This window comes from Rhinolophus sinicus, chromosome 16 (genome assembly GCF_057876585.1).
Source record: "Rhinolophus sinicus isolate RSI-liver-muscle chromosome 16, RSI-T2T, whole genome shotgun sequence".
Classification (NCBI taxonomy): domain Eukaryota; kingdom Metazoa; phylum Chordata; class Mammalia; order Chiroptera; family Rhinolophidae; genus Rhinolophus; species Rhinolophus sinicus.
Window position 1 is genome coordinate 62,700,325 of NC_142516.1, and position 15,429 is coordinate 62,715,753.

The following is a 15,429-nucleotide window of genomic DNA, read 5'->3' on the forward strand; positions in this document are numbered from 1 at the left end:
AGTTATTTTTAATGTTGAAGTTGAATTTACATTTTTTAGGACAGCAGGTTTATATAAGGGCATAGAAATAACTTGATTTTGTCAAATAACATACAGGGCATAAAGAGGGTGAATCTGAATATGTGTCTATATTAAATTTTGAAGGAGTAGAAAATGTAAACTAAGGCGGAGATTTGCATTTTAATTCTATTCATTTTTAGCTTTTTAAGCATACCTAAGACACATGCTGTCCTTCATTTACCCTCTTTTGAAGCCTCCCCAAAGCAGATGACCCTCAAATCTATTCACAAAACTCTACCTCTGTCCTGTCTCTCCTGCTATAGGTTCAAACAGATGTTGGGCTTGTTCTTCTAATGTTTCTCTATTAGCTGATGTGAAAGAGGTGGCTGAAGGACAAGTGGAGAAAGGGAAGAGATAGAGAAGGAAGAAATAGAAGCAGTTAAGGGGCCAAGGAAGAGTGTCTGGCCTCCATTATCTAAATATCCTTAAATGATTAAAGACAAGAGAAAATTGTGATAAGGAGGGTAGAAAAGCCCATAATTAGAAGTGAAAACTAGTGTGATCAACTGTTAATGCAAATGATATGTCACAACTTATATTGCCAGGAACTTGGACTCTGATACAATCAATTACTAAGCAAAGTATAATATTATTAGATAAGAGTTGGATAAATGGAGAAATAAAAAGCATGTCTTTACTGCAGTTGCATTATGGCATATGGAACACAAGACTTGAAACTAATAAAAAGGCTTTTTTTTTTTTTTTTCTTTTGAGGATTTGGGGCTAAACGGGAAATTTTTATCTTGAAGTTGGACTACTATAGAAGTCAATACGTGAGGTCTTTAGAACCACTGAAAGAGTGAAAGTCTAAGGAGCCTGTGAAAATTGGAAAGAGTGGTAAATGTAGGTTCAGACACTTTAAAAGCAGATTTTTCTTGTGTATCTTCAAGTCTCGAGGTAAATAATCTGTAACATTGAAATGATATTTCAAGACACTATCTGTAGATGAGGGTAAATGGGATCAAATATATGGTGATGGAAGGAGAAATGACTCTGGGTGGTGAGCACACAATGTGATACATAGATGATGTATCACAGAATTGTACACTTGAAACCCATGTAACTTTACTAACCATTGTTACCCCAATAAGCTTTAATTTAAAAAAAAAATTAAAAAGATACTATCTGAAATTCTTTAAAGTCATTGAAGAAGAAAGTTACTGTGCTAGGAAATCTTTCAATGCCAATGAGACTAGGCTTTTCTGGATAAAAATGCCCGTAAGTTTGGCTACGGCATACATCACCCAAGAAAAATCTGTGTCTGGTTTTAATGTTGATGTTTAGCCTTTGGCTTGGTTCAAATGCTGTAGGTAATTTTAGGCTTAAACCTTTGCTTGTGTAAAGCTCTGAAAATCTCAGAGCACTTAGGAGTTATATGAAAGACAGACCTGCAGTCATCTGGAATTCTCATTCTAAGCCTGGTGCAACCAGGGCTCTTTATGAGAATCAATTTGCTGTTTTGTCCCTGCTGTTTAGAATTGTGTGAATAACCTTGTCCATAAGACATTCATTTTAAACCATGTTTCTGGATATTCAGCATAACTTGTAAATGTTACTCCTGACACTAAGGTTACCTTCTCCTCCCACTCCCAACACAAAATTCTTGCTATAGGCCTAAAACTTGGGTTATTTATCCTTCTTTTGGAGGCTTCCCTACCTTAGACAGTAGTCTTGCATTCTCTGTACTCAGAGAATTCTGGATGGGAGTCAGTAAAGATGGAGTAAGGAATTCTGAAAATTAAAGGAAGCCGATTAAAATATTCACCATGGAAAACTACCTGCTTCTGATTACTAAAAAGACCCCTCCTCTACTTCCTCTCCTACCGTGAACAAGCTCCCCAGCTTCCCTAACCACTTTGCCGAGCGAGCCCCGATTCCTTGCCATTGCTAACCCGAAGACTCTTGTTTTGGAGCTGTGCTCCCCATGCAAGTTAGGAGAGTGTGGTCAGATCAGGAGGCAGTGAGGGCTTCTACTAGCTTTGCATTAGTGTTCAACTCATAGACACATTGTAGCTGTGAAGAACAGTAGTCAGTTACAACATACAGCTCAACGTCTCTCACTTCTCCCTTCCTCCTTCTCTCTCTCCTTCCAAGTGCCAAACGCTATTCTAGGTATTGGAGACACAGGAGTGAACAAAATAGACAAAAATCCTTGCCATCATGTAACTTACATTATGGTGGGGTGAGGCAGAAAGATACACAAGTAAAATGCGTATCTTGTCGGGGATGCTAAGTGTTACGGAGAAAAAGACAGCAGGCGAGGGGGATAGGGAGTGAAGGGAGAAGAGGGCTAGAGTTTTAAATTGGGTCATTCGGTCAGACTCTACTAATAACCTGACATTTGAGGATATCATGTATCTGGAGGAAGAGTATTCAAAACTGGGAAAACAGCACACACCCATATGCTGAGCCGGCAGCACTGCTGGTGTGTTTGAGAAAGTGCAAGGAAGTGGTGAGACTGGAGTGTAATGAGAGAGAAAATTAACTGGAGGCATATTGAGAGATTGACAGATTATATAGGACCTTGTAGACTTTGTTTTTACTCTCAATAAGATGAGAGCCCTCTGGAAACGACAGAGGAATTAATGCCCAGTCTGCCTGGATTTGAATCCAGGCTTTGCCACTTACCAGCTGTGTGACCTTTGGCACAATACTTAACCTTTCCGGACCTCAGTTGCCTTTTCTGAAAAAAGGGATGATAATAGTTTCTTCTTGATAGAATTGTGATGATGAAATGACTTAATACAAATAAAGCACTTTGTACAGTGCCTCATGCGTAATAAGGATTATATATGTGTTGACTGGTTAGTTGGCCTTTGAAGGGCTCACTCTGGCTGCTGTTTGAACTAGTGACTATAGTGAAATCAAGGACAGGAGCAGGGACAGCCCTTAGGGGACTGAGTAAGGCAGGCAAGAGACAACAGTGTCTCAGACCAGAGCAGCCGCAGGGGAGGTGGTAAGAAATGGTCAGATTACAGATGCATTTTGAAAATAGAATCAACGAGGTCAGCTGTGAGATGGGATGTGACGTGTGAGGAAGAGGACAGTGAAGGAACGCTCCAGGCTTTTGCCCTCAACAAATTGTCATTTACCAAAAGGAAGGAAGAATATGTGAGAAGCCATTTTTTGGGGGAAAATTGGACATTCCCTTTTCAGGCATGTTCAAGTTGGTTGTGCATGTTGGTCATGTAAGTGTAGTTAACTGGGCAGAGGCTGCCTTTGTCCCGGAGCAGAGCAGGAATCGATGGAGTCCAGACTGAGGGAAGAGTGGGTCTCCCCAGGGAGAGGGACCACCCAATAGAGGAGGGAAGCCTTCAAGCATTTGGGAGTCAGTCGCAATGACAGTTTGGAGGAACAGAGCCTAACCTTAAATAAAACTGAATGACCGATGACTTGAATTCTATCGCCTGTGCTCGGTACAAAGGAATTTATAATGAATAAAAAAGCAAAATAAACAGCCAAAATCCATTTCTTTAAGAGCCGTCACATAATCCTAAATCTCCTTAAAACTTAGATCAGAATCGCTCTAAAGCTGCCTCTTTGAATGCCACGACTATGATAACTGCATTCTTCTACCCTCTGATTTATTGCTTAAAAATAAAACAGATATTATTAAGCAGTAAGATAAGACCTTGTACTGTACACTCTGATACACAGCTTATTAAATACAATCTGAAGTGATTGATAACCGTGTTGCTTTGGTTAATTGGTTTTTGTGTATTTTAGAAAGCTTTTAAATGAATTTACATGATAAGGATAGCTATAGTTGATTAAAATGCTGCTTATGACACTTTCTGTAAAAAGTTGGGCCTTGGCCCTTGATTATGGATGACTAAATTGTTTTAGTTTTTCATGTGTTAGCTTTATCTATTTTATTTGATTTCAAGCACTTTTTAAACAGTATTTATGTTTTTCATATTCAAGACTTAAGATTTTGATGACTCACAATTGCTGATTGCTTGTAATTTTAAGAAAACTCAAACACTTGTCTATTATGCATGTGTAACTCCACAACCGACTCTTTTATTGGTAAAACCATCTCCCAATCAAAATTCTGATGGGGTTGAGTTAATTTTGTCATTAAATATTTCATTTTTGCTTTGCTTGACTTGGGTTAGTTACTTTGTTGTATAAACTTTATTTTTTTGCTTTTGTTTTTTCTCATTTATCACACACTATAGGTAATTTCAGGAATAACTCTTTCTTTACTCCCTTCCTGAATATTTTTTTTTTTTAAATAAAAGGTTTCAGCAAGAAGTTTTTCATGCTTAATTGCATCGCAAGGCACTATCTTCTGGAAAGTTTTAGCAAACTATGTTTAGCAATGGGTGTATTTTATACATGAAAATAAACTTTCATAAATTTAAAATTTCTGTAAAGCAATTGAGTTTGTGCATAGATAATTCTTGAATTGATTAACTATAGATTGGAAATATCCATGTGTTTAACTTCTAATGAGACATTCTGGGTCCTTTAAAGTAGAATAATGTGAAAGTGATGAGTTCTACAAATCAGCCTGAAGTCACATAAATTTTTTTTAAAAAGTATATATATATAAAACATACTTTCTTATTAATAGATTTAGAACTAGATTGCTATGTAGTTTTAGACTTACATTTTATGATAGAAAATTTAAAGTAACAGTCCAGCTGCTTTGGAAAATAGTATGGCAGTTTTGATCTAGCAATCTACTTCTGGGTATAAACCCAAAAGAATTGAATGTTAGGATTCAAATAAATATTTGTATTTATACAAATATTTGTGCCCATGTTCAGGGCAGCATTATGCACAATAACCAAAAGGTACAATCATACTCAGTGCCCATCAGTGGGTTAATGGATAAACAAATGGCGGTGTTTACACACACACACACACACACACACACACACACACAAACACACACACACACAAATATTATTTAGCCTTAAAAAGGAAGGAAATTCTGGCTTAGGCTACAACATGGATGAAACTTGAAAACATTGTGCTGTGTGAAATAAACCAGTCACAAAAGAACAAATAATGTATGATTTCACTTATATGAGATACCTAGAGTAGTCAGATTCATTGAGACAGAAAGTAGAATGGTGGTTGACCTGGGCTGGGGGAGGGGGAATTTGGAGTTGGTATTGAATGGGTATAGAGTTTCGGTTGGGGAAGATGAAAAGAGTTCTGCAGATAGATGGTAGTGATGGTTGTGCAGCAATGTGAGTGTACTTAATGCCACAGAAATGTACACTTAAAATGGTTAAAATGGTAAATTTTAGGTTATGTGTATTATTAACCATGATAAAAAAAACACATTTGTAAAATAAAGCCCACTCTACTCTACTGCAGTTTAAAACCCTTTCCAACTTTATATCTACTTTCTTTATGCTGCTGGTGTGTGAAGATGTTTTTCCTGCTGTTCCTCATAACTACCCCACTCTTCTCCTTCCATGCTGGAGTGCCCTTTGTGTGACTTCCCCCTCTTATCTACCCTTCCAGGATTTGCTCAATGCCACCTTTTCCATTTAGCTCTTTTCTCAGACTGGAGAGAATCTCTTGTTAAGTACGTAGCACTGTCCATGTGTCTACCTACCATCGAAAGAGTTGGTCATTTGCTGAATGTAATTGATTGTCAATCATTCTTCCCACTGTACTGTTTTGATTCTTTGTTTAAAAAAATGATAGCTTCTATAACATTTAAATGGTGTCTTACCTTTCTTATTGTTGTTAGTGTTATCTGTGTTTGCAGAGGGTCCTACTGAAGTGTTATAATAGTAAATTATCATTTATATTTTTCTAAAAAAAAGAAAGAAACATCAAGGACGTAAGTCTTTGCATTAATAAACCTAGCTAGTGCCTTGAATTCTACCCGACTCTGGTTGTGCCTCTCTAAGATCTTTGACTTATCTCGTTTAACTTATCTCATTTAACTTACCTCATCTGGAGATTTGCTCTCCATGACATCAGAATCTTCCTTTATACTATGAGAATAAACTATAGCATCATCAGACAGTGTTTAGGGCACTATTTAAGACATTAGAGCGTCAAAGTTATTTTGGTTCTGATCCCATCTTGTCAATTATTAGCTGTATAATTTTGCCAAAGTCAATTTTCTTGATTCTCAGTTTTCTTATTTGCAAATGAGAATAGCTGCCACAAGAAGCTTATAGAATAATGTGGCTGACAGTCATTTGTACACACAATGTGCTATAAAGAAGTAAAGGAGCATTATAATTATTAAGGCATGGCCCCATCCATCTAGTACAGAGATGGTACTTGTGCCTAAAATGATAAATGATAAGACAGAGCTCACAGAGTACTTTGAGTTGTATGAATAGTGACAGTGGGAGAGGTCAAAAGAAAATCATAAAAGTTCAGGAAACGCTTTTTATTTTAAGGAATCTCAGGAAGTCCTCTCCTGATGGGGTTCTTTGCGAATGGTCTATGTCAGTTTCTAATCCCAATTTGATATTTCACCTGATATTTTGTTCATCTATGTACATTTCTGGGATACCTGTTCCCCAATCAGGTTGGGATTACTTAGGAAAACAATCATTCAAAAATGTTTACTGGGCATTGTCTATGCTTGAGGTTTGGCTTTAGGAATTATGACATGAGTAAGACACTGGCTTGTACCCCGTGGATCTCCCAGGACAGTTGACGCAGACCAATGCATAAAGAGACAATCACAGATAAACATAACACATGCAATAATACATGCAGACACCCAAGGCTGTGAAAGCATAGGAGAGAGAGAAAGAAAGAGGAAAGGGAGAAAGGGAGAGAGGGAAAATGAGAGTGAGAGCGAGAGCGAGAGCGAGAGCGAGAGCGAGAGCGAGAGCGAGAGAGAGAGAGAGAGAGAGAGAGAGAGAATCTCCCTGGGGAAGGCTTCAGAGAAGAAGTTGTATTTGTATCTGGTCATACAGGATGAATGGTTCTTGTCAAGCAGATGGCAGAGGCAAGTCTTCCCAGGCACAGAAAATGAGTAAGGGAAGTGTGTGTGTGTGTGTGTGTGTGTGTGTGTGTGTGTGTAGGCACGTGTACATTTGTACCAAAGTCAAACATGCATAACTTGGGGATTATCTACTGTATTTGGTCCATACAACTACTTTTTTCTTAATATGGATAACTGAGAAATGACCCTAATGATATAGGAGATTTTAGAGGATTTTAGAGTAAGTTTTTATGCCTGGCGTTTGCACTTTGGATTTTCCCAGTCTTTCCCCAACACTCATGGTCCAAGGAACTCCTAGTAAGGAATTTTTCATTTGCTCTAGAATCACCCAGTTTCACCTCCCACAAAGATAGTCTGGTCAGGATACTTTGGGGCCACCAACAGAAGAGCAAGTTGCCAAAATAAATGTTTTCCATCAAGATTTCACACTTGCACTTAATGAAATAGACGTTTTCCAAACGGTTCCTTTAGAGCTAAGTTTTTCTTTAAGATTTGTAATGAAAATATTTCATGACCTGTTGACATATTCATATGGTGATTTTCAAAAGGCAGATTTAGTTTACAAAATGGACTTGGCAACAAGTAGGAATATCTGGGAAGTTGAACAAGGCTGTTGACAGGGAAAATTAGGGCTGAATCATAACTGACATTGTTTTGCAGCTGTGCCATTTTTTAAGACTGACCAATGAGACAGGGTTTATAGAGTCCTTGTGGTAATAATGCCGAGATTGGCAGCTAATGACCATTCCTAATGTAACTGCATAGGTAGTAGCTGACAAGTACAGAAAGATGAGTTCTTGTTACTGATTTTTCTTGATAAATGTCAAAGAAGAAATTATGCCATTTAGAAGAAAGATAGTAAAGAAGGAATTCTGTACTATTTTTCATAGGATAAGATAAAAAATTCAGAAAATTTTCTTTGTATTCTTTGGTCTATATATTTTTTTATCTTGTGTTATCGCATTGTTACCTCTTTCACTGGTTGAACAAATTGACTGACATATCTATTGTAAATTCGTAGTTGCAATGAAGGTTTCAATAGAATATGTTCTATGTTCCCTCCAGTAGTGGATTTTCAAAATCAGGTGACACAAGACAGCATTGTAAATAGTTGTAAAAATTACTACACTTGATCTTAGCCAAAAGGCCAAGAATTGATTAATAGTTGTAAAAATTAATCAGTTTCAAGTATTCCTTTACATTTTGGAAATTTATATTAGGTCTATTCTAATTTTTCTAAGTTTCTGCTCCCCATGTCAGTAGACTAAGAAGATATAAGAAAGATGCATTGTTATTTAGAGTTACCTAGTGATAAATATGCTTATAAAAATCTAATCAACTGTTTGAGGAACCTCCATACTGTTTTCCATTAAAAAAAATCTAAAATTCTTTAGGAACTGAGAAACAGGTGTGTCTAAAGTTTTTAGCCATCCCTGGAAGTGGTATCATAAGACTTTGCAAAGAATGTGATATTTGAGCTCTGGCTTTGGAAGAGAAAGAAATCACTTTTCAGTGAGGAAGAGATCACAGAGGGCTTCTTGGAGAAGGTAGTATTTGAATCAGATTTGAAATAGGGAGGGTGGGGCTAGGTGGTGATGGCATCCACTCGGGAGAGAAATATGGGGTCACTGTGCAGTGTAACAACTCCAAGAGGAAGGGAATGAGGTAGGTCGTTAGAATACTTGCAGGGTAGTTGGAAATATAAGAAGGTCCTGGTGGGATTTCAGGTTTGGAAGTTGATATGGTATTTTATTTTGTCAGATAATGGGGAATCAGTGAGAGTGTAGTTTTCATTGGATAATGCACCCATAGTAAATTTCAAAAGTTAGAAACCGGAGGCCAAGAAACCTATGAGCAATAGCTATTATTTTTGATTGGCTATTAGATACCACTTGCTGTGATACAGAATTGGGATGCATTTTTTTTTTAATCTTTAAAGAATTTATTAAGGTTTCATAGATGAAGAAATTAAGGCCTAGAGAGAATACTGTAGACACTTAGTCAGTAGGTGACAGGCTAAGATAAGACAGCTTTCTCTGACTCAATCACCATGCCCCTGACTACCGAATATACTGCCACTGTGAGAGCTTTTTAACAGCTTGATATTATAGTTCTCTGCTGACTTCCTTCCTTCTTCCCCTATACACTTTTTCCCTATGTATTTTATTTCATTTTACTTTTGTCCATCTGATTTTTTCTGGCTTTACTGAGATGCAATAAACACATAACTGTGTAAGATACATGTATAGATTGTGAAATCATTACCACAATAAGGTTAGTTAATATCTCCATCACCACATGTAATTATGTTTTGTGTGTGTGTGTGTGTTGAGAACATTTAAGATCTACTGTCTTCAATTTCAAGTATATGGTACAGTATTGTTAACTCTGGTCACTCTGCTATGCATTACATCTCCAGAACTTATTTATCTTACAACTGGAAGTTTATAGAGTTTTACCAATATCTTCCCATTTTGTGCACTCCCCAGACCCTGGAAAGCCCGATTTTACTCTCTGTTTCTATGAGTTTGTTTAAAGATGCCATTATAAGTGAGATCTTACAGTATAATTAAGACCATACAGTATTTATCTTTCTGTATATCACTCAGCATGATGCCCTCAAGGTCCATTCATGTTCTCTCATATGGCAGGATTTCCTTCTTTTTAGGATGAATATATATATACACACACACACACACACACACACACACACACACACACACACACACACACACCATGTTTCCCTGAAAATAAGACCTAGCCGGACCATCAGCTCTAATGAGTCTTTTGGAGCAAAAATTAATATGACCCGATATTATATTATAAGACCCGGTCTTATAGTAAAATAATATATATTAATTTTTGCTCCAAAAGACGCATTAGAGCTGATGGTCCGGCTAGGTCTTATTTTCGGGAAAACACTATATATATATATATATATATATATATATATATATATATATATATATATATAATGTATATGTGTATATATATAGTGTATGTATATGTATGTATATATACATATATATGTATAAATAAATAAATAAATATATATATATATATATATATCCTTTAGCCATTCATTATTGATGGATACTAGGTTGTTTCATGTGTTGGCTATTATAAATAATGCTGCAGTGAACATGGGGGTTCAGATAGCTTTTCATGATAGTGAATTAATCTCCTTCAATTATATACCCAGAAGTAGGATTGCTGGAACATTTGGTAGTTATATTTTTAATTTTTTGATGGACTTCCATGTTGTTTTCCACTGTGGCTGCACCACTTTACATTCCCACCAACAGTACATAAGGGTTCCCTTTTCTCCACAGCCTTGTTACTGTTTATCTGTTCTCTTCTTGATAATAGTCATTCTAATGGGCATGAGGTAACATCATCGTTGTTTTGGTTTGCATTTCCCTGATAATTAGTTGAGTACTTTTTTATGCACCCGTTGGCCATTTGTATATCTTCTTTGCAAAATGTCTATTCAATTCGTCTGTCCATTTTGAGTTGGGTTATTTGATCTGTTTTGCTATTGAATTGTACAACTTCCTTGTATATTTTGGGATTAATGCCTTATTGTCTATGTTGTTTGCAGGTGTTTTTCTCCCATTATATAGGTTGCCCTTTTATTTTGTTGATTCTTTTGATATGCAGAAGGTTTTTATTTTTGTGTGTGTTGACTGTTCTTTTAATGTCATGTCTGAAAAAGCATGCGAAGGCCAATGTCAGGGAGCTTTACCCTGTTTTCTTTAGCAGTTTTATGGTTTTATGTATAACATTTAAATATTTAATTCATTTCGAGTTAATTTTTGTGAGTGGTGTAAGTTAGAGGTCAAATTTCATCCTTTTACATGTGAATATACAGTTTTCTCATTGAGTATTCTTGGCTCCCTTATCAAATATTAGTTGACTATGTATATGTGGAGGTTTATTTCTGGGCTCTCAATTCTGTTCCATTGGTCTGTGTGTCTATTTTTTATGCCTGTGGCATATTGTTTTGAGTATTATAGCCTTGTATTTTGAAATCAGGAAATGTAATGCCTCCAGCTTCGTTCTTCTTTCTCAGGATTGTTTTAGCTATTTAGGATCTTTTGAGGTTACATATGAATTTTAGGATTGTCTGTTTCTTTAAAAAATGTCTTTGAAATTTTGATAGAGATTGCATTGAAGCTATAGATGGGTTTGGGTAATGTGGACATTTTAAAAATATTAATTATTCAATGTATGAGTACAGAGTATCTTTCCACTTGTTTATGTCTTCAATTTCTTTCATCAGTGTCATAGTTTTCAGCATATAGGGCTTACACCTCCTTGGTTTAATTTATTCCTAGGTATTTTATTCTTTTTGGCGCTATGGGATTGTTTTGTTAAATTCTTCTTCAGATAGTTCATTGTTAATGCATATAAACACAACTGATTGTTGTATATTGGTTTTTTATCCTGCAACTTTACTGAATTTGTTAATTAGTTCTAACAGTTTTTGGTGGAGTCTTTAGGGTTTTCTCTATATAATATCATGCTATCTGAAAATAGTGACAGTTTCATTTCTTCCTTTCTGATTTGGGTATCTTTCAATTCTTTTTCTTGCCTAATTTCTCTAGACCTTTCAGTATTATGTTGAATAAAAGTGGCAAGAGTTACCATACTTGTCTTGTTCCTTATCTTAGAGGAAAAGCGTTCAATTTTACAATTGAGTATGATGTTAGTTGTGTGTTTGTCATATATGGCCTCTATTATGTTGAGGTACATTCCTTGTATACCCAATTTGTTGAGTCTTTAATCATGAAAGGATGGTGAATTTGTCAAATGCTTTTTCATCTATTGAGATAATCATATGATTTGTATATTTCGTTCCATTAATGTGGTGTATCACATTTATTGATTTGTATACATTGAATTATTGCTGCATCCCAAGGATAGATCCCACTTGATCATACTGCGTGATCCTCTTAATGTGCTGGTAAATTGGGTTTACTAGCATTTTATCAAGAATTTTTCTTATTCTATATTCATCAAGAATATTGGCTTATAGTTTTTTTTGTAGTGTCTTTATGTGGCTCTGGTATCATGGTAATGTTGGCTGTCAAAAATGATTTTAAGAGTGTTCTGTCTTCTTCAATTTTGGGAAAAGTTTGAGAAGGATTGCCATTAATTCTTCTTTAAATGTTTGGTAGAACTAACCAGTGAAACCATCTGGTCTAGGGATTTTCTTTCTTGAGAGATTTTAATTACTCATTCAATCTCCTTATTCATTATTTGGTCTGTTCAGATTTTCTATTTCTTCATAATTTAGTCTTGTTAGATTGTATGTTTCTAGGAATTTATTCATTTCTTTAGATTATCCAACTTTTTGGAGTTGAATTGTTCGCAGTAGCCTCTTGTGATTCTTGGTATTTCTGTGGTATCAGTTGTCATAGCTCCTCTTTCATTTCTGCTATTCTTTATTTGAGTCTTTTTTCTCTTTTTTCCTTTTTTGCTCATGGGAACAGTAGTTCCTAAGGGTTTTTAAAAAATCATCTTTCTCTCAAGTCTAATCTATATGAAATGCCACATTAAGGATTCATTTAATGGATTTGGCAAATGTATATATTGTATAATTGTCAGGGTTAGAACACTTTTGTCACTCCAGAACCTTCCCAAATGCCCCTTCCCAATTAATTTCTCCTTACCCCTACACCAGGTACCACTGATTGGATTTCTAGCACTGTAGATTAGTTTTATCAGTTCTAGAACTTTTTATAAATGGAATAATGTGGTATGTACTTAACGTTGTGTCAGCTTCTTTTACTCAGCATGTTTATAAATCAACTTTTTTTGAAAAATTTTATTTTATTAAATTTATTGGGGTGACAATTGTTAGTAAAATTACATAGATTTCAGGTGTACAATTCTGTATTACATCATCTATAAATCCCATTGTGTGTTCACCACCCAGAGTCAGTTCTCCTTCCATCACCATATATTCGATCCCCCTTACCCTCATCTCCCACCCCCTAACCCCCACCCCCCTTACCCTCTGGCAACCACTAAACTATTGTCTGTTGTTGAGGTATAATGTATATAGAATAAAAGCCATCCACTTTAAGTACATTGTGATAAGTTTTGACAAATGTATCCACCTGTGTACAGAAATACTTATCAAGATATGCAGCGTTTCCATCATCAAAAAATACTCCCTTCTCCACCTTCCTAGTCAGTTACCTATCTCTAGTCAAAGCAAACACTGTTAGGTTGTGCCACTCTGGGTTAGATTTCCATTTTTCAAGTTTCCTATGAATGGAATCATGCGATGTACTCTTTTGGGTCTGGCTTCTTTGGCACAGCATGACATTTTTTGAACATTATGTGTGTCAGTATTACTAATACATTGTAGGCATATATCACAGTTAGTTGATTCCTTCATCTGTTGATAGATATTTGTAGTTTTTTTCCTAGTGTTTGGCTATTATGAGTAACTCTGCTATGAACTTTACAATACTTTGGTAATCATGTATTTGCATTTCTCTTGCGTAAATACTTAGGTATAAAATTGTTGGGACCTACGATAACTGCGTATTTAACTTTATAAGAGACTTTTAGACTACTTTTCAAAGTGATTGCACCATTTTATACTCCCACCAGAAATGTATAAAAGTTTGATTGCTCCACATTCTTGCTAACACTTCAATTGATCAGTCTTTCCAATTTTAGTCACTCGATGGAGTGTGTTCTGGTGCCTCATTGTAGTTTTAGTTGGCATTTTCCTGATTAATGATGTTGAACATCTTTTCACATGAGTATTTCCCATTCATATATCTTCCTTGTGAGTCTTTTACAGAATTCTAAAATCTAGTTGTTTTCTTTCTGTTACTCAGTTGTAAAAGGTCATTACATATTCTGGATACAGGTACTTCATCAAATATATTTTTATAATTGATCTTTTTTGTTCTTTTATGGTTAGTACTTTTTTGTGTACTGAGAAATCTCGGCATACTTTCAAGGTGGTGAAGAATTTCTCTTATACTTTTTCCAGAATTTTATAGTATTAACTTTCAGATTTAGGTCTGTGATCCATTGTGAATTAATTCTTGTATATAATGCAAAGGTCAAGAATTTTTTTTTCCAGATTGATATCCAGTTTTTACTGCATTTATTGAAAAGATGATCTAATCTTATTGAATTACATTAGTTCCTTCGTCAATAACTGTGTGGGTCATTTCTGAAATCTGTTCTATTTATCAGTATCTTCATTCTAATATCAAACTGATTTGGTTAATATTACTTTATAGTAAGTCTTGAAAGCAAGTATGTAACTTCTCCAACTTTGTTCTTCTCTTTTCAAGATTATTTTGACTACTCTAAGTCCTTTGCATTTTCATATGAGGTTTAGAATCAACTTGTCAATTTATGCAAAAGTCCTTCTAATATTATAATTAGGATTGTGTTGAATCTACTGATAAATTTAGAGGGAAAGGAAATCCTAACACTTTTGGGTCTTCCAATTCATGAACATGATATATCTGTACTTTAATTTAGACCTTCTTTAATTTCTTGTGGCATTATATTGTAGTTTTCAGTGTAGAAACTTGTATATTTTTTTTCTCACCTTCAATTTTGTTTTTAATTCGGAGAAATTTTATTCTTGAAGTTAAAGAAAAATTTTATGTAAGCTTTTAAAAGAGTCCCTTTTGACAATTATTAATACAAATGTGAAATAAAACCCATCAAACAAATACCAATTTCAGTAACAGTTTATATGCAGTGATACTCATTTAGTTTCTTTTGAGACACAATTCTTGTCTTATTAATAAAAGAGCAGCCATCTCACCTCAAATACCAGAATATACAAGTTACAGCATAGCAAAAATTCTACCCACTTTCAGATAAAATCTAGTTCAGGTAAAATAGTTTCATTCAATGTTTTACAGTTAACACAGACTTTTTTTGTTGTTTTGAGCACAAAAGAGTGTAACTTGTTACACTATAGCTATCTGTATGCACCTCATGTGACCACAGAACTGTTCATTGAACCATCAGTTTCATTCATTCAGTAAAGCAAAACAGGCTGAGAACTTGCATATCTTTTTTGATATATGTACTCCTGATTATTTATCTTCTTTGATGCTATTATAAGTGGTACTTTGTTTTAAATTGAATTTTCCAGATGTTGTTGCTAGTCTAGCAACAAGCAACTGATTTGTGTATATTGACCTTGTATGATACAACTTTGCTGAATTAGCTTATGAAATCTAATAGTTTATTTTTATAGATTCCGTAGTATTATTTATATAGACAGTGATGTTATCTGCAAACAGTGACAGTTTAACAACTTCTTTTTCTGTATATGAGCCTTTTATTTTTGTATCTTGCCCTATTGCATTGGTTAGAACCTCCAGAATACAATGTTGAAGATTAGTGGGGAGAATAGATAGTTCTTGTTTTGT

The 15,429-nt window shown here is 35.1% G+C and overlaps 1 protein-coding gene and 1 pseudogene across 2 annotated transcripts in view; one reads left to right on the forward strand and one right to left on the reverse strand.

Annotated features, from left to right (window-relative positions):
* ADAMTSL1 (ADAMTS like 1) overlaps window positions 1-15,429 on the forward strand; it is an 891,281-nt gene that overhangs the window by 146,084 nt on the left and 729,768 nt on the right. The window lies entirely within an intron of this gene.
* LOC141571454 (U2 spliceosomal RNA) lies at window positions 7,998-8,159 on the reverse strand (annotated as a pseudogene).